Source organism: Suncus etruscus, chromosome 5 (genome assembly GCF_024139225.1).
Source record: "Suncus etruscus isolate mSunEtr1 chromosome 5, mSunEtr1.pri.cur, whole genome shotgun sequence".
In the NCBI taxonomy this organism is placed as follows: domain Eukaryota; kingdom Metazoa; phylum Chordata; class Mammalia; order Eulipotyphla; family Soricidae; genus Suncus; species Suncus etruscus.
In genome coordinates, this window is record NC_064852.1 from 89,054,415 (window position 1) to 89,073,578 (window position 19,164).

Below are 19,164 nucleotides of genomic sequence, written 5' to 3' on the forward strand. Positions count from 1 at the left end.
GTCTGACCTTGTTCCACTTGATGGGAAAAGAGAGAGGATCTTTGGGCTTACTTAAACTCGGTGCTTAATCAACAGGTTTTGGGGACCTCTTCCCTACTGTTTGAAAAGGAGAAGAAACCCAAAGATATTTTATGGTGCCACTTATAAATACAAATAAATAAAGAACTTATCTTAAAAGTCATATATTGCAAATAAAAACAATAGAATAAGAAAATAACAAATAGGAGAAACAGCAATAGGTGGGCAGTTTACTCACTTTTTCTTACTCCAACCATATATATTACTGTGTATACAGGACACATTAGATACAAAAGTCTTTTTTTACTACACCCAGCAGTATTTGGAGGTTATTCCCTGTTTTGTGCTGGGGATGGGAATGGGTGAGTTGCTGTGCTTGGGAATAAACCCTAGGCCCCTCTGTGCAAAGCATATATTCTAGTCCTGTGATTTATTTCCTTGGATCGCAGCCATATACTTAGGAGCTGAAGCAATTACATTGGAGTTAATATTATGCTTTACTTACAATATTAAAAATTAATAAAATAAAACTACTAGAAAAAACCAAAAACTTATGCAAATATTCACGATGCAGTTAGTTTGGAATTTTGTTTCTGGAACACACCTGTGTGCTCAGGGCATATTCTGGGCTCTATGCTCAGGAATTACTCCTGATCTTTGGGGGACCATCTAGAATGTCAGGGATCCAATCTAGGTCAACTGTGTTCAGGGCAAGTATCCCTTATCTACGTACTATTGTTCCAGTCCTGAAAAGTATTTCTTAGACATCCACAGTACATTTTATCTTCCATTTATGTACCTTTATTATGATTAGAATATTAGTATCATTAAGATAAATGTAAGTTTTGCATTTTAGCTTAATTGTGCAAAGCTCCTGACATGGCTGATTACTTATATGTATCTTGAAATTTTGGGGTCATGACTCTGAAATGGGCTTGCAGAAGAGCTGCTTACTTCGAGGAGTCTGTCCCTTTGTCCTTCTCCCTTACCTTTGGAACTGAGGCCAGAGCATTTTTGCAAGAATGTTCACTAAAGGGGCCGGGCGGTGGCGCTAAAGGTAAGGTGCCTGCCTTGCCTGCGCTAACCTTGGATGGACTGCGGTTCGATCCCCCGGTGTCCCATATGGTCCCCCAAGCCAGGAGCAACTTCTGAGCACATAGCCAGGAGTAACCCCTGAGCGTTACTGGGTGTGGCCCAAAAACCAAAAAAAAAAAAAAAAAAAAAAAAAAAAAAAGAATGTTCACTAAAAAGCATTTTAGTTTTGCTTAGCTGATGTTGTTCTTATTAACCTATTGCAATATTTTATGATTTATTTTCCTAATCTAAGCATTGGACTCAGACATTTGGGGTCATTTATAGTAAAAAAAGAATTCCTTTGTGTAAGATATCTTTAGAGTTTGAGCAGTGTAATTAATATATTCCCCAGTTTTCCCTTCCATAAATAGAATAATCCAGTTCTTTAGACTGAATAATCCCATTCTCATTTATCAAATCCTTGGCTTTCTAAATTCTCCATGAATAGTGCACAAATTATTCATAACTATCTTTGAATATAGAGAACTCCAAAGGGAGCTGAGTGCTTTAGTGGGGTGCCATGAGAACTCGAGCAGGATGATGTCATTAATTTTTAAGGATTTATTAAAAATTTACTCTGTCAACAATGAGATACCACCTTACACCAGTGAGGATGGCACACATAAAAAATAATGGGACCAGGGGTCAGAGCAATAGAGCAGTGGTAGGGCATTTGCCTTGCATGTGGCTGACCCAGGACAGACCTGGGTTTGATCTCTGCCATGCCATATGGTCCCCTAAGCCAGGAGCAATTTCTGAGTGCATATCTAGGAGTAATCCCTAAGCATCACCGGGTGTGGCCCAAAATAAAAAAACAAAATAAAACAAAAAAGGAACCAATCTCTATTGGAGGGGATGTGGTAAGAAAGGAACTCATCCACTGCTGGTGGGATGCTGCCTGGCTCAATCCCTATGGAAGACAGTATAGAGGCTTCTCAGTAAGCTTAAAATTGAGTTGCCATATAATCCAGCAATTACACTCCTGGGTATCTATCCCCCAAGATAGAAAGACATTCATTTAAAATATATATGTACACCACTATCCATTGCAGCATTCAGCACAATAGACAATATTTGGAATCAACCTAGATGTTCAACAACAGATGAGTGGATCAGGAAGATGTGGTACCTATACACAATGGAATACTACGTAGCAGTAATAAATGATACAATCATGCAATTTGCAGCAACATGGATAAAACTAGAAAATATTACAGTAAATGAAGTAAGCCAGAAGAAGGATAAATACAGAATGATAGCATTTATTTGGTATATTTAGAATATATAACATATAATACTCCATGAAGAAACAATGTTATAAATGGTAGAAACATTGAATACCATACCTACCAGGATATAGTGAGGAGAAGCAATCAAATCTACTGGAAGAGGGGCCGGGTAGGTGGCGCTGGAGGTAAGGTGTCTGCCTTGCAAGCGCTAGCCAAGGAAGGACCGCGGTTCGATTCCCCGGCGTCCCATATGGTCCCCCCAAGCCAGGGGCGATTTCTGAGCACATAGCCAGGAGTAACCCCTGAGCGTCAAACGGGTGTGGCCCAAAAAACAAAAAAAAAAAATCTACTGGAAGAGGAGAAATACAAAGTCTCTACTATCTTTTATACTGTAAAGAAATAGGCAACAATAGAAACAGCTTTTTAGAGCGAACAGGTGTTCAATCAACTTCTGTCAGATCTGTGCAAGGCAAAAATCCTATTCAGTGTACTATTTCTTGGGACCAGGGTACTAAATTTTAAGAGCAGCAGCTATCAAATATGGCATAGAGGAAGGGCTAAAGTAGTATGAGGCCTTTTGGGGATGTGTAAGGAAGAAACAGGTTTCATTATTTTTGCACAAAATAAATGTTAAATGGAGACAGTGGGATCTTACAATTGGAAGCTAGCGAAAAACAGAGATCATTATTTTTATTTAACTAAATCAATGATGTTACTTGAGATCAGGTCTTTTTCTATTTTCTTTCTTTCTTTGTTTGTTTGTTTTTTTTTTTTTTTTTTGGGTCACACCTGATAGCACTCAGGATTTACTCCTGGCTTCATGCTTAGAAATCGCTCCTGGCAGGCTTGGGGGACCATATGGGACGCCTGAATTTGAACCGATGACCTTCTGCATAAAAGGCAAATGCCTTATCTCCATACTATCTCTTTTTTAAAGCTAAGTTAATTAGGTGATTACTATTCAGGAGGCTTATCAAGTAACACTAAATAATATTAAATGTGGCTGATAGAGACTATTTTCCCAAATAAACTGTCAAGCTGTAGAAAGTTCAATGCTCCATTCTTCAGTGTCCCTCAAGAATCAAGTGCAGTGCAAGTCATTCTGCCACTGGGACCATCTGCATCACCACAGTAAGTATGATCTCTGGTCCAGAGGCACTGCAACTAAAGATGTATAAGCCACAAAAATGCATGCCATTTTTTTTATATAATATATTTAAGCACCATGATTACAAGTATTGTAGTTAGGTTTCAGTCATAAGCATGTCATTTCTATGTGCAAACAGTGAAACAGAAGAGAAAGTAAGAAGCAAAATAACCTGAGCAACTCTCCCTAAAAAGCTCACCTAACAGCAATGATCCCATTTAGAATTACAATTCAAAAAAAAAAATCAAGTACTTGGGAACTAGTTTAACAGAGATGAAAGATTTATATGAAGTAAACTGTAAATCACCACTAAAAGAATTAAAGGAAGACATAAGAATATATGGGAATACATTTCATGGATGGAAGAATTTATATAGTCAAAATGACAATCCTACCTAAAGAACTACATAGATTTGATGCAGTCTCAAGACCCATGACATTTTTTTTTTGGGTTGCACCCGGCAATGCTCAGGGGTTACTCCTGGCTCCACAATCAGAAATTGTTCCTGGCAGGCTCAGGGGACCATATGGGATGCCGGGATTTGAACCGATGACCTTCTGTATGAAAGGCAAATGCCTATCTCCATGCTATTTCTTCTGCCCCGACATTTTTTATTTTTTAAAGACTAACCAAATGCTGTAGAAATTTTTGTGTTTTGTTTCATTTTATTTTGAGATCACATCAAATACTGCTCTGAACTTATTTCTGGATCTGCTTTCAGAGGTTACTCTTTGATGTGCTAGGGGGATTGTAAGTGGTGTCATGTAGGCTACATGCAAGGCAAGCACCTTGTCTAGTGTACACTCTCTCCACCCTCAAGTGCTATTGAACTTTATGTGGAGTAATAAAATCCTCTGAATAGCCAAAGCAATCTTAGAAGAGAGAAGGTGGATAGTTTCTCTTTTCCCCAGTCTCTTAGAACAGAATAGAATTGAGAACCCAAAGACAAACCATCAGGTATATTGGCAGCTAATCTTTAACAAAGGTGTAAGGAGTAGGAAATGGAACAAGGAATGGCTCTTCAACAAGTAGTGCTGGGAAAGCTATTAAGTCACATGTTAAAAAAAATAAACATAGACCTTGCTTCTCCACTCCTCTACAATTCTTGGCAGACACCAATCTGATCAAACTCCAGGTATGCCAGTATTTGCTCTGATAACACCAGGACTTTTTTTGAAGTGAGTGTGAGCATCCCCCATCTCTGCATTCTCTTATTTGAATTCCTGAACTTTATTTGTTTGATGTTGTCACCCACATTCGAACACATCAATTTAGATGTCAATATGTAGCTGAGGTCACTTAATGTTCTGAAACAAATGAAGTAACAGAATGGCCAGCTAACAACATTAGCTTACTAAAACCTTCTGCCAAGGATTTAAGACCTCATTGGAGATAACAATAATTTCCACAAATTTGTTTGCTGCTGTATTTCTTCTTGTTTTTCTTCTCTTCTCTTCCTTTTCCTTTTTTTCCTATTCTTTTTACAAATAATCTTGCTCCCACTTATCTGGAAACAAATGTATATAGCTAACTATGTCAATTATGTATGCATGTTATTTAAATAAAGTAAATAAAAAAGTGAGCATAGGCCCTTATCTCAGACATGCATAAAACTCATCTAAAATGAATTAAGGAACATTAATATTAGACCTGATTATAAATTATATTGAGAAAAACTTTGGCATAAAATCTTCATGATATTGAATCTAGAGCCATCTTAAATGATTCAGTGCTATTAGCCAAAAAAGTGAAAGCAAAGATAAACAAATGGGACTACATCAAACTTAGAAATGTCTTCACTTCAAAAGAGACATCCTACAGACTGGGGGAATATATTTGTCCACTACTTATCTGACAAAGGGTTAATATACAAGATATATAAAGTACTTGTAAAAATTAACAAGAAAAAGCCCCAATCAACCCTATCATGAAATGGGAAAAAGATGTACAGAAACTTCCTCAAAGAAGTCAAGGGATGGCTAATGGTTACATGAAAAAATGCTCTATCTCACTTATCAGAAAAACAAAAATTGAATTAATTAGATATCATCTCATATCAGTAAAACCTGCACCTAATACCAGGAACAAAAACAACCAATGTTGGCATAAATGTGAGGAAAAAGGAATTCCCATCCACTGCAGATAGATATGCTAGTGGGCTCAACCTTTTGAAAAGCATTATGGAAAGTTCCAAAAACTAAGAATTGAGTTCCATCTCATGCAGAAATTGCACTTTTTGACATCTAACCCAAGGGCTCCACAACTCTATTCAGTAAATACATTAGTACTTCTATATTCACTGCACTGTTATTCATAATAGCCCAAATCTGGAAGCAACCCAAGCCACTGTCCTTAAACAGATGATTGTATATATATGTGTATACATACATACATACACACACATACATACATATAAGTGGAATACTACTTGGCTATAGAAAAGAGCAGCAATTTGCCTCTAAGTGGGGTTGGATAGATATGGAGAGAATCATGCTGAATGAAATAATTCAGAATTTGTGGGACAGACACAGAATGATCTATTATATAGGATATAAAAACATAATAAGGGAACAACAAATGGCCAAAAGCAATAGAGCCTGAGAACTGGTTCAAGAACAAGGGCTTACCATGGTTGGGGACAAGGCTGAGTTGATTGGGAAAAGTCTGTTAGAGTCTGGTAGTGTGGTGTTGGAACTATGATATGAGAACTATGCAACCTATTTAACAGCATTGTAAATCACAGTGCATAAATGAATAAAATAAAGATGTGGAAGCCCTGTGGACAGGAGGGCTACTATTTTTTGTTTGTTTATATTTTTGTTTATTTTGGGTCACACCCAGCAATGCTCCTAGGTTACTCCTGATTCTGTGCTCAGAAATTGTTCTTGGCTAGCTGGGTGGGACCATATGGGATGCTGGAATTTGAATCCGGGTCTGTCCCGGTTCCGCCACATGCAAGAAAATGCCCTACCTCTGTGCTATCGCTTCTGCCCCAGGAAGGCTACTCTTGATGAGAACACAAACCAGCAGCAGTGCCTTTGGGTAAACACAAAGACCAGAACATGGTGAGCACCACAGCAAGTTGTAAGGGGCTTACAGTGAGCCTGCCAGCAAGCACCAAAAATTAGTGTGGCTTCCATAGAAACCTCAACCAAAATGTATGAACATCACAGCCAAGCATATGTGTGACCTTTGGACATTTTAGCAACAACTGTAACAAAGGGAAGTGAAAACATTAGGGCCCCCTGGATGGTGGCACCTTGCCTGCCTTATAGTACTGGATCCAGGAGTGAGACCTTTGGCATCACCCCACATGCTGCATGTGATCCAGGTGGTCTCTAAGGCCCTGATTTTGTGTGATTCCCTGCACTACACAAAATATGTTTGAAATCAGGTGCTAAACCCCTCTCTGAACAATTACAAATCAGGGAAGGGGGAAATGAGTAGTGAAGAATAATGAAGACATGGGCAACCTTTCATCGTGCTTTTTAATTATTTAGTAATCATGGTGTTAGCAGAAATAAATCTAAAAGCACTTCTTGGATGTTCACCTCCATTTGAAATATTCAGGTAAAGGCAGTGGATCTGGGTGCCGGATTGATGTTTTCCAGCTGTGGATCCATTGTGAAATGGTTGGCATTACTCTTGCAGGAGACCATGAAAGAATAAAAAATCTGCAAAACATGATGAAGAGATAAAAAAAAAGTGAGAAATAAAAAGGGAAGGAAAGAATTCTGTGATGTTTCATAGTGGAGAGAACAAAGAAGTGCCTGACACCAAAGAGTGCAGGTAAAATCAGTTCTGACAAAAAGGCTCTTCTGACAAAAAGCAAACAGGCTCAGTTTTATTGGAGTCACTGGGAAGGTCTTGCACAGGAAGCCTTTTGGTTCTGCAATTCTCCTGTCTTAGGAGAAAGAGTGTGAACCTGGCAGAAGTGGCTTAAGAGAATGGTGCTACAGAAAGATGGATTGTGGTGCAAGAGAAGCAGTTGGATGCTGGTGTGCTGGCCATTTCAGGCATATTCTCTTAGTGTGTGCTCAGTATCCTTTTGGGAACAAACCAACCTGATGGTGATCATCAATGGCCTGACCTCTGATTTCTGAGATCATCCCCAAATTCCTGGTATCTCAGATCAGGTAGCTGGAGTCTCCTAGTTGGGGATTTGATTGGCTGTGAATGATTCAGCTCTGGTAGCTAAATGTAAATTGCCCTGAGTTGTCTGCTTTATGTCCCTGAGACTCAAGGGGAGGAGAGGGCTGAGGGTTAGTGCTCACATTAGTGCTGAGGCTTTTCTAAAGTTAATTTTTATATGTTGATATATTTGAAACTTTCTAAAATTTTCCAGTTTTTTTGGGGGGGCATACTTTGCCATGCTCAGGGCCTACTGCTGGCTCTGTGCCTAAGAATTATTCCTGGTAGGGTTCAAGGGACCCAAAAGTGGTTGACTGCTGCCATGCAAATCAAGTACCTAATGCATAAACTCTTCTTTCTCCAGCCCTCCTCCTAAGTTCTATTTTTTATAGTAACTATTTAAGCACCATGTTTACAAACTTTTTCATAATTGAGTTTCAGTCTTACAATGAGCATCATCCTTCACCAGTGTACATTTCCTGAACTGATGTCCCCAGTTTCACCCTCCACCCCGCCTGCCTCTTGGCAGACATTTTACTTCTCTTTCTCTCTCTCTCTCTTCCTTTTGTTCCCCTCTTTTGACAATGTGGTTTGTATTGCTGTTAATGAAGGGGTTATATGTTATGCATATCACTTTATTCCCTTAGCCCCCTGTTTTTGTCCAGAGTGTCCAGCTCTAACTTTTCTTGTCATAGAGATCCCTTCTTTGCCCTAACTGCACTGATCCATTATTTGTGGCAAGCTTCCTACTATGGACTGGTCCTCTTGACTCTCTATTGTCTCTGGATATTATTACTATACTATTTTTAATCTTTCTTATATCCCACAAATGAGTGAAATTATTCTATGTCCATTCCTCTCCCTCAGACTCATTTCACTCAGCATAATGATCTCCATATCAATCTATTTATATAAAAGAAAATGTCATGACTTTATTTTTTCTAACCACTGCGTGGTATTCCATTGCGTAGATATAGGAATGCAGAGAGCTTTACTGCATGGTATTTTTTGGTTCCTATGGTATATACTTAGGAGTGGTATTGCTGGATTATATGAAAGTTCAATTTCTAGTTTTTTGAGGAATAGCCATATTGTTTTTCAAAAAGGTGGGAACAGTCTACATTCCCACCAACAGTTTATGAGTGAATGAGAGTCCCTTTCTCCTGCACTCTTTCTCCTGCATTCTTGTTCTTTGTGCTAGCCTCTGTGGTGTGAAATAATATCTCATTAATTTTTTTGTTTTTGTTTTTGTGTCACACCCAGCAGCACTCAGGCATTACCCCTGGCTCTATGCTCAGAAATTGCTCCTGGCAGTCTTTTTGTTTTTGTTTTTGTTCTTGTTTTTCGGGCCACACCCATTTGATGCTCAGGGGTTACTCCTGGCTAAGCACTCAGAAATCGCCCCTGGCTTGGGGGGGGGACCATATGGGACACCGGGGGATCAAACCACAGTCCTTCCTTGGCTAGTGCTTGCAAGGCAGACACCTTGCCTCTAGCGCCACCTCACCAGCCAGCTCCTGGCAGTCTTGGGGGACCATATGGGATGCTGGGATTTGAACCACCATCCTTCTGCAAATGCTTTACCTCCATGCTATCTCTCCGGCCCCAATATCTCATTATTGTTTTGATTTGTATCTCCCTCTCCCGGATGATTAGTGATGGGGAACATTTTTTTATGTGTTTTTTGATCATCTGTATTTCTTCTTTGAAGAAATATCTGTTTATTTCTTCTCTCCATTTTCAGATAGGGTTAGATTTTTTCTTGTTAAGTTCTATTAGTGCTTTGTATATTTTAGAGATTAAAACCTTACCTGATGGGTTTTAGTGAATAGTGTCTCCCATTTTGTGGGCAGTCTTTATATCCTAATCAATGTTTCCTTTGAGGTGCAGAAGCTTCTCAGTTTAATTTAGTCCCATTTGTTTATCTTTGCTTCCACTTGCTTGGCCAGTAGTGTTTCATCCTTGAACATACTTTAGCTTCAATGTCATGGAGTGTTCTGCCAATATTTTCCTCTATGTACCTTATGGTTTTAGATCTAAGATCAAGGTATTTAATCTATTTTAATTAGACCTTCATGCATGACGTTAAAAAAGGTTTGAGTTCACTTTTTTTTTTGCATGAAGTTGAGCAGTTTTCCCAGAACCACTTATTGATGAGGCCAGTCTTTTTTTTTTTTTTTGGTTTTTGGGCCACACCCGTCGGTGCTCAGGGGTTACTCCTGGCTGTCTGCTGAGAAATAGCTCCTGGCAGGCACAGGGGACCATATGGGACACCGGGATTTGAACCAACCACCTTTGGTCCTGGATCGGCTGCTTGCAAGGCAAACACCGCTGTGCTATCTCTCCGGGCCCGAAGTCTTGCTCCACTTTGTATTTCTTGCCTTTTCATCAAAGATTAATTGATAATAACCTGTGGGCCCAGTTCTGAATACTGAAGTTTATTCCATTGATCTGAGGATTTTTCTTTATTTCAACACCACACTGTTTTAATGAGTACTGCTTTATAGTACATTTTAAAGTTGGGAAAGGTGATTCCTCCCATCTTTTTTCTTTTTTTGCCAAGGATTGCAGAAGTTATTCATGGACATTTATTGTTCCAAATGAATTTTGAGAGTGTTTGATCCATTTCTTTGAAAAATGTCATGAATTTTTTAAATAGGGATTGCATTAAATATGTACAATGCTTTGGGAAGTATTGCCATTTTAATTATGCTAATCAACTGATCCATGATCATAGTATATGTTTCTACCTCCTAGTATCCTCTTTTATTTCTTGGAGCAGTGTTTTGTAGTTTTTTTTTTTTTTTTTTTTGTATAGGTAATTTCACCTCTTTAGTTAAATTTTATGAGGCACAATTGTGACTGGTATTATTTTTAATATATTTTTCTTCTTTTCTGTATTTGGATATAGCAAAGCCTTGGACTTTTGTTTATTAACTTTGTAGCCTGCCACTTTACCTTATAAGGTTATTGTTTCTAGAAGCTCTTTTTGTAGACTCGATAGTATTTTCTAGATATAGTATCAGTGAGAGCTTGACTTCTTCCTTCCCTATCTGGATGCCCTTGATATATTTTTCTTGCCTAATTGTTATGGCAAATATGTCAAGTGCTATATTGAATAGTAGTGAGAGGGGAAACTTTGCCTTGTGCCAGATCTTAAGAGGAAAGGCTTTTAGTTTTTCCCTATAGAGAAATGAGCAATGAGTTTGTGGTAAATGGGCTTGACAATATTGAGAAAAGTTCCTTTAATTTCCATCGCTTGCAAGTGAATGAGTGTTGGACATTGTCGGATGCTTTCTTTGAATCTATTGATATAATGATATGACTGTTGTTTTTCCTTTTATTTATATGGTATATTATATTGATGACCTGTGTATGTTAAACCATCCTTGCATCTCTGGAATGAATCCTACTTGGTCATGCTTTATAACCTTCTTGATTAGTTGTTTGTTTCTATTTGATAGTATTGTGTTGAGCATCTTTGCATTGATGTTCATCAGAGAAATTGGCCTATAATTTTTTTTTGGTGGCATCTGCTTTTGGTCTCAGAATGATGTTAACTTCATAGAAACTGTTTGGGAATGTTTCTGTTTCTTCATGTTCCTGGAAGATCCTGAGAAGAATTGGTAGTAGGTCCCCTTAAAGGTTTGAAAGAACTCACTAATGAATCCATCTAGGTCTCGAATTTTGTTTTTCAGAAGCATTTTGATTATCATTTTCAATCTTCTCAATTGTGATAGGTTTGTTCAGGTATTCTAGATCAACTTGGTTCAAACTTGGGAGGTTATAGGAATTCTAAAATTTCTTCCAAATTCTCTTGCTTTATGGCATAAAGATTCTCAATGTAATTATTTAAATTTATGTAATATCTGTAGTGATATATCCCTTTTCTTTTCTTTTTAAAAATAATATGTTTATTTAAATACCGTGATTACAAACATGATTGTAGTTGCGTTTCAGTCATAAAAAAGAACAGCTCCTTTCACCAGTGCAATATTTCCATCACCAATGTCCCCATCTCCCTCCCCCATGCCTGTATTTGAGATAGGCTTTCTACCCTTTTCTTTTTCTTTCTTTCTTTCTTTCTTTCTTTCTTTCTTTCTTTCTTTCTTTCTTTCTTTCTTTCTTTCTTTCTTTCTTTCTTTCTTTCTTTCTTTCTTTCTTTCTTTCTCTTTCTTTCTTTCTTTCTTTCTTTCTTTCTTTCTTTCTTTCTTTCTTTCTTTCTTTCTTTCTTTCTTTCTTTCTTTCTTTCTTTCTTTCTTTCTTTCTTTCTTTTTCTTTCTTTCTTTCTTTCTTTCTTTCTTTCTTTCTTTCTTTTTCTTTCTTTCTTTCTTTCTTTCTTTTCTTTCTTCTTTCTTTCTTTCTTTCTTTCTTTCTTTCTTTCTTTCTTTCTTTCTTTCTTTCTTTTCTTTCTTTCTTTCTTTCTTTCTTTCTTTCTTTCTTTCTTCTTTCTTTCTTCTTTCTTTCTTTCTTTCTTTCTTTTCTTTCTTTTTCTTTTCTTTCTTTCTTTCTTTCTTCTTTCTTTCTCTTTCATTCTTTCTTTCTTTCTATCTTTCTTTCTTTTCTTTCTTTCTTTCTTTCTTTCTTCTTTCTTTTTTGTGGTTTTTGGGTCACACCCGGCAGTGCTCAGGGGTTATTTCTGGCTCCAGGCTCAGAAATTGCTCCTGGCAAGCACAGGGGACCATATGGGGCGCCGGGATTTGAACCGATGACCTCCTGCATGAAAGGCAAATGCCTTACCTCCATGCTATCTCTCCAGCCCCTTTTATTTTGCTTTTTTAAAATTTTATTTATTTATTTTTATTTTTATTTTATTTTTTCTACCCTTTTCATTTTAGATTCTGTTTATTAATTTTCTCTCTTTTTAGTGAGTCTTGCTAGTAGTTTATCAATATTTTTTTTTCAAAGAACCAACTCTTTCATTGATCTTTTGGGTTGTTTTATTTTGTGTTCAGTTTCTGCTTTTAGTTTTGTTATTTAGTTTAGTTACTTAGTTTTGTTATTTCCTTCTACCTGCCTACTTTTGTCTGATTTTGATGACCCCTTTTCAATTTGTTAAGCTGTGCCACTAAGTTATTTATATAGGTCTTTTCTTCCTTCCTGATGAATGCTTGCAAAGCTATAAATTTTCCTCTTGGTACCACTTTTGCTATGTCCCACAAATTCTGATAATTTGTGTCTTTTTAAATATTTTTTCTTTTTCTTCTTCTTCTTCTTCTTCTTCTTCTTCTTCTTCTTCTTCTTCTTCTTCTTCTTCTTCTTCTTCTTCTTCTTCTTCTTCTTTTTGTGGTTTTTGGGTCACACCCAGCAGTGCTCAGGTGTTACTCTTGGCTCCATGCTCAGAAATTGCTCCTGGCAGGCACGGGGGACCATAAGGGATGCCAGGATTCGAACTGATGACCTTCTGCATGAAAGGAAACGCCTTACCTCCATGCTATCTCTCCGGCCCCTTAAATATTTTTCATGTTTTATATATATATATATATATATATATATATATTAAAATTATTTATTTAAAGAAAATGCATCACATAGTTGACATAACTGTTCATAATACATTTGTTTTAGGAATACCAAAGGCAACATGATTAAAAAATAGAAGAAATAATTTGTGTCTTATTTGTTTATTGTTATCTGTTTTGTCTTATTTGTTTCCAAGAATCTTTTAATTTACCATTTGACTTTATCTTTGACTCACTGGTTACTCAGCAATGAGCTGTTTAATTTCCAAATGTTAAGTTATTTCTCTGTTTCTGTTTGTAATTTAATTCTATTTTGGCTCATCATGGTCAAAGAAGATAGTTGATATAATTTCTATTCTCTTAATTCAATGGGGGTATGTTTTGTGGACCAGCATGTGGTCTATCTTGGAGAGTGTCCAAAGTGCATTGGAGAAGAAAGTGTATTCAACTTTTTGGGAATGAGAAACCCTATAGCTTCATTCAAAGCTAGTACATATCTTTATTGAGTTTAGCCTGATTGATCTATTAAGAGGTGACAAGATGATGTTGAAGTCTTCCACTACTATTGTGTTGCTATTGAAGTCTTTCTTCAAGTCCATTAGTAGCTATTTTAAACATTTTGCTAGCCCCTCTTTGGTTACATATATGTTTAGATATGTGATTTCTTCCTGATGTACATATCCCTTGTAATGACCCTTTATGTTTCTTATAACCTTTTTCTTTTTTTTTATTAAATATATTAAAATTTTTTTTTATTTTAAATTATGAGAACAAAGATGCAAAGAAAGAGGACAAGGTAAAGTTACAGTGGAAGGACAATCACCCATAACATAATTCTCAGGAGAAGTCCCCTTGCTGATATCTTAACTTTGAACTTTCAGCCAAAGAACATTAAGATAAATAAAACAGAATCCATGTACAATTACTTTGTCCCTCAAGTCCGCAGATTGTAACACATTATAATATTTCTTAACAGCACACAAGGCAATCTAAAGCCATAAAATTTATGTAACTCCTTAAACATTAGAGGCATAGTATTTTTTACATTTCCATGTACATGCATATTAGCTTAAGTTAACCTCAAATTTTAAGTGTTTTTTTTTTTTTTAAGGATTAGAGTCAAAGGAGCACAGTAAAAACGGTGTTAGAGTGGCAATTGTTGTTTGCATAGGCCCACCAAAATATGAGAGGCATGGAAAGGAATAACCTTGGCCTAAATACAAAGAGATCCTACCCCTGAAGTTTCCTGGCATAAGACCAACTCTAGGCTCCAGGCAAGTTATTGTCCAATCCAAGACATTGTCCGTAGTGCCAACACACTTTTCACACAGTCTATGTTGTTGGTATCATGTTTCTGTATTAAAGATCCTGGAATCTGCATATCCTACATTGAAGTCATGATGTGGAGCGTCTTCTCGTTTCACCTCACCATTAAAGGGCAATGCACGAAACCCTGTCCTGTAAGCAGGTTGTTGTTGTTAAGTCTTCTCAGTGTTTTTTTTTTTTTTTTTTTTTTTTTTTTTTGTTTTTGGGCCACACCCGGTAACGCTCAGGGGTTACTCCTGGCTATGTGCTCAGAAGTTGCTCCTGGCTTGGGGGATCATATGGGACACCGGGGGATCGAACCGCGGTCGGTCCAAGGCTTGCGAAGGCAAGGCAGGCACCTTACCTTTAGCGCCACCGCCCAGCCCCAAGTCTTCTCAGTGTTAAGGGAAGTCTCTTTTGAGCAGGTCAATGTCTGAGCAGTGGTAGAGGATTGCTTCCAGGTGATGTTATAGACAAACCTGGATGTTTCATGGATGGCTTCCCTGGTTCAGGGGTGAATGGAAAATACCCTTTCTTCTGAGGCCTGTGCCAGGTCATTATGTCAATGTTCAGGGTGTAATGTCCCTTTGCACTACAAGATTTGTGTATTCCAATCTCCATTAGATAGGATCTTATTTTTATGTATAGTATTTTCTCATTTTAATGTGCCTACGCAAAAAAGGAGCAATGCCACATGGTGTTATTGGTGCATATGGGGGACATAAGAACAAGTCCAATAATCCCCATGACATGGTTCAATCATAAGCATTAAACTGGGGGACTCTTTCACCAAAATTCCTTGTTGAACAGCTCTTGTCTGGCCGCCTAGGCTGCCACCCCAGAAGGCCTGGAGGCCGGGGGCAGAAGAGGGGAAGTCTGGGAGCCTATCAAGGCTCCCAGCACACCCAAGTTAGGGAGAAGGCCTTCCACATGGGGTCTCCCCCAACCCCATGCCGGCTACAGCTAGCCTCCAGCTCAAGAGAGGATCGAAAGAGAGCCGGAAGCCAGGATCTGCCAGCCCTACACCCTGTGCCCTTTCCTCCTTAGAGCTGAGGGAAGGGCGGGGAAAGCTTGGGACCCCATCCAGGAGGGACCCCCCCGACACCCACCTTGTCTGGTCACCTGGGCTGCCACCCCAGAAGGCCTGGAGGCTGGGGGCAGAAGAGGGGAAGGCTGGGAGCCTATCAAGGCTCCCAGTGCACCCAAGTTAGGGAGAAGGCCTTCCACATGGGGTCTCCCCCAACCCCATGCCAGCTACAGCTAGCCTCCAGCTCCTAAATATACTTTATTTAAGTAACATGATCATATTTGGGTTACAGTCATAACCAGAACACCCCCCTTCACCAGTGCAACATTACCCCCTCCCCCCTTCCCACCCCCTGCCTGTATTCGACACAGGCATTCTACTACAGTAATTTGTTTTTAAGTTCAGTAAGTTGTATTTTTTTCCTTAAAGAATAAGAGTAAAAAAATATAGTAAAGGTGTGATAGTGGCAATCGCCAAAGTTTGCATAGGTCCAGAAAAATGGAGAAAATGGAAAAAAAGTAATCCTTGACCTGATTACAAAAAGGCCTCACCCCAGAAGTTTATTGGCATAAGACAGTCTCTCTTATAACCTTTTTCAGTCTGAAGTTTATGCTATCTTATATTAGTATGGCCATCCAAGGCATTTTTAAGTGGTTGTTTGCTTGAAAGATTGTCTTCAAACCTTTGACTTTAAATCTGTGTTCGCTCTGATTATTCAAATATGTTTCTTGCAGACAGAAAAGTGTTGGAATCAATTTTTTGACCCATTCTGCAACTCTGTGTCTCTTGATTGGAGAATTTAGTCTATTGACATTGAGAGATTTTATTTTTTTTTGGTTTTTGTGTCATCTTTCTCATCCTAAATTCTTATAATTTTATTTATTTATTTAATTAAAATTGAATTATTTAAAGAAAATACATCTCATAGTTGACATAGTTGATCATAATACATTTGTTTCCAGATAAGTGGAAGCAAAGTTATTGCAAAATATCAGAAAGAAAAAAATACAATGGAAGAGAAGAAAAAAAAGAAAAGAAAGTAAAAAGTACAGTAAACAATCTCATTTGTGAAAATTATTGTATCAACAGTGAAGTCATTAATACAATGGCATAAGGTTTACTAAACTCTTGTTGTTATATGTCCAGTCTGTTAAATTGGGGTGTTCCTTTAGGGATGACAGCCGCAAAGAAAGGAAGTTGTCCAGAAATTTAAATCTATGATAATAAAGAATTTTTATGAGCATACACTCAGCTAGCAGGGCATCCTGGAAGAAGCCCAATTTGAACATGGTGACTGCATTTATAGGTGTGGCTACAGTTCTTAGGCTTTCCTGGAAAAATAAAGATATGGGGGATGGTACCAAAACTTGTTCTGAAAACAAAACAAAACAAAACCCTGTATTAACAGTCCAACAAACAGCGTACTTGAGGTGTGGGCAGATTGGCATCCCTGCAGGAATCATAGAAGGTCAGTGATTGTGCGGGTATGGTTTCCCTGGGGTTGCTGCCTGCCACCTGCAGTTTGCAGTATTTGCCATATTTATTTTAACCCTGAAATGGATGGGTCAGCAAGAGGGATGTTGCAAAAGAAACAGATGAAGTCATGGGAGAAGGTGCATAAGGCCAGGGTGATTGAGCAGCCTCTTGCATTGAACTGTGTCAGCCAGCTAAGCTAAGCTGAACTGAGCTGCCACTTTAATTAGCCAGAGCAAACAGAATAAAGGTAAATCACTTAAAGGACAGGATTGCCATAGTTTAAAGGTACTTATATTAATTAAACCTAGATTTAATTACTAGGCTTAAGTCCATAGTGTGTCCCAAGTATGGGTGGGTTTTACAACTCAAAATGGGCATGAGGAGGAAAAGAAAAGCAGAGACTTACTTTTTTTTTGGTTTGGTTTTTAATTTATATTTAATTGTAATACATTATATTATGTACATTATTATATATAATACATAATATATTATATACATGGTGATCTTCAGGGGTTGGTGCTTAGGGATTGCTTTAAAGAGCTCCTTGGGATTGAACCTGGGCTTTCCATTCAAAGTATGCACCCTAGTCTTTGAGCCATTCCTCATAGTTTAGTTTTTTATTTTCTAATTTTATTTTATTTTCTGGGGTGCTTTCTAAGCAGTGTTCAAAGGTTCCCAGGGGTACTTCCTAGTGGTTCTCGGCCAAATGCAGGAGCCTGAAATGCGCTGTTGCTCAGGTGGGTCTTGCTGTGCTGGAGATTTTCAGGCTATCCTGGGGGGCTCCTGGGTTACTCAAGGTGCTATGGTTCTAGGAGTCATATTGGGGTCAGTGGCACACAGATTATATGCTTTTCTCCTGTGCTATCTCTTTATATTTAGGTTTGATTTTTGTTTAATACTTGATTATAACAGCTAAAAATATGTAAGTCAAAATGGATGAGGGTCGTGGCTCTCATTTCTGATTCCAGTATCTATAAAGGCTTTTTGGTTTCTTTTTATAAATACATTTTTAATTAACTCACAGTAAGATACACAATCACAAAGTAGTTTATGAATGAACTTTAGTCATTCAATATCCAACATCCATCCCTTCAGCAGTTTCCTTTTCCTGCCATCAGTTACCATCCAGACCTCTTCCAAGAATCAAATACAATACTTACCTGGCAGGGGAGATACTATGATCATGAAGGTGGTTTTCCCAGGGTGAGACTTATCCATTGCACTCCGGATGTACTGACTCCTGCAATTTCCCCAAATGTGGGAAACTCGACTGCATAATTTGTGGTAGTGGGGGACTGTGTTTGCGCTGTCCCCCGGGGAAAAAAAAATGAATCAAATACAGGGCTGGAGAGATTGCATGGAAGTAGGACATTTGCCTTGCATGCAGAAGGATGGTGGGTGGAATCCTGGCATCCCATATGGTCCCCCAAGCCTGCCAGGAGCAATTTCTGAGCTTAGTAACCCTTGAGTGCTGCTGGGTGTGACTCAAAAACCAAAAAACCAAAAAAAAAAAAAAAGAATCAAATATAGATGTCTACAAGTGATGAGGCAGACCATTGGGGGAAACAGTGATTTTGGGTGACTTGGCCCACCATCTCCTCCTGAGATGGCCAGCTTTGTGCTATGTGGGCTAGTGTAGCCCTAACCTTTAGGGGCTTGGTTTACATCTCGTTCAAGAAAAGAGTGAGTCTATGGAGCTGGCCTGGTTCCAACGTGGTGACTGTGGGTATAATTACAGATTCCAGGCTTCCCAGAAGAAGGGAGATACAGGGTTCCTTAAACTGGTCTGTGTGTACACAGCACATGTTCTCTGAAACCTCTTTATGGTTGGAACTTTAATAGAAAGAAATTCAGTTGGTTAATATTTGAGGTCAATAAAGAAACTGGATAAAAACGAAAGATTTCTGTTATGTTCTGAATCTAGATCAAGAAATAAAGTCATGCTAACAGAATCATGAGAAAACTGCCAATAAATAAACTCACTGTTTGGCTTCATGAAGAATAATCCTCTTTTTATTCCTAACACCCACTTATGCTCAGGGCTTACTTTTGGTTCTGAGCTCAGGGATCACTATTGACAGGGCTCCAGGGGCCATATAGGATGCTGAAGATCTCACCTAGGTTATTTGTGTGCAAGACAAGCATCCTACCCACTATATTATTGCTCCAGGCCCTGATGGATGATTATTAACCATTTACATTTCCTTTATCTTTTCACGATTTGAAATTAAAATATTTACAAATTGTACCCTCTCAATAATAAAAAACAAGGTATATTTATTAAGAACAAACCA

At 38.2% G+C, this 19,164-nt stretch overlaps 1 non-coding gene across 1 annotated transcript; it reads left to right on the forward strand.

Moving 5' to 3' along the window:
- Positions 1 to 18,022: 18,022 nt before the first annotated feature.
- Positions 18,023 to 18,186, forward strand: LOC126009793 (U1 spliceosomal RNA). Its single transcript, XR_007495995.1, has one exon. It is a non-coding gene; the product is annotated as a U1 spliceosomal RNA (small nuclear RNA).
- Positions 18,187 to 19,164: the final 978 nt, after the last annotated feature.